Below are 1,176 nucleotides of genomic sequence, written 5' to 3' on the forward strand. Positions count from 1 at the left end.
ATTACCACCACCTGCCAATGTTAAGGCAATCAGAAGCTTTCTGGGGCATGCAGGATTCTATAGGAGGTTTATAAAGGATTTTTCAAAAATTGCAAAACCTCTAAGCAATCTGCTGGCTGCTGACACGCCATTTGTGTTTGACACAAAGTGCCTGCAGGCGTTTGAAACGCTAAAGGCTAAGCTGGTCACAGCACCAGTCATTTCTGCACCAGACTGAACATTACCATTTGAGCTAATGTGTGATGCCAGTGATCATAAAGAAGCGCTTGCTGGGAGGCAACCCAGCCATGGGGCAACAATCCTCTAAGCATTTTGCCCTATTTCTATTTTTATTTGTTTATATAGAGTTCATTGACAACAAGGTAAATAATCATTTACAGAAGACCTCAGCACACAAAACAGAGAAAAAGATCTCACTGGCAAGAAAACGCCAGTAAAAGAACATTTTGGGCGTTCAACGCCCAAAATGGGCATCCACTGGGCGTTGAACGCCAGTAATGGCAGCAGCTGGGCGTTGAACGCCCAGGAGAGCAGCAATTGGGCGCTGAACGCCCAAAACAGGCAGTGTTTGGGCGTTCAAACGCCAGGAAGGCAGGGAGGAGCCAAATTCATTTTTTCCATATGTATTTCCATTTTAATTTCAAATTTTATGCTTCAATGCATGATTTTTACATGAACATGTCAAGAACCCTGATTTCTAAATTCCATAATTTCTAAAAACCCTACCACAAAAAAATATATCAAATGTATTTTAATCCATAAGCACCAGGCATCTTTGCAAATTCAATCCAACTCTTTTCAAATCTTTTCTGAAAACAAATCTATCTTTTTCACTCAAAAAAAAAAAATCTTTTCAACTAATCCATATCTTTTTCAAATCTCCATATTATCTTTTTCAAAATTCAGATTTATCTTTTTCAAAAATCTATCATATCTTTTCAAAATTAAATTATATCTTCTATCTTATCTTTTTTAACTCAATCTTTTTATCTTATCTTTTCCAATTTTTTGAAAACCCACCCCCCTCCCTTTAAATTTGGGTTCGGCTTCCCTCCTCCTCCATCAACAATTGCACCTAGCTCTCCTTCTACCCCTCTCCTTTCTTTTCTTTTGCTTGAGGACAAGCAATCCTCTAAGTTTGGTGTGTTTATCCGAGATCACTAAGATCATGGCTCC

This window comes from Arachis ipaensis, chromosome B01, assembly GCF_000816755.2.
Source record: "Arachis ipaensis cultivar K30076 chromosome B01, Araip1.1, whole genome shotgun sequence".
NCBI classification, from domain to species: domain Eukaryota; kingdom Viridiplantae; phylum Streptophyta; class Magnoliopsida; order Fabales; family Fabaceae; genus Arachis; species Arachis ipaensis.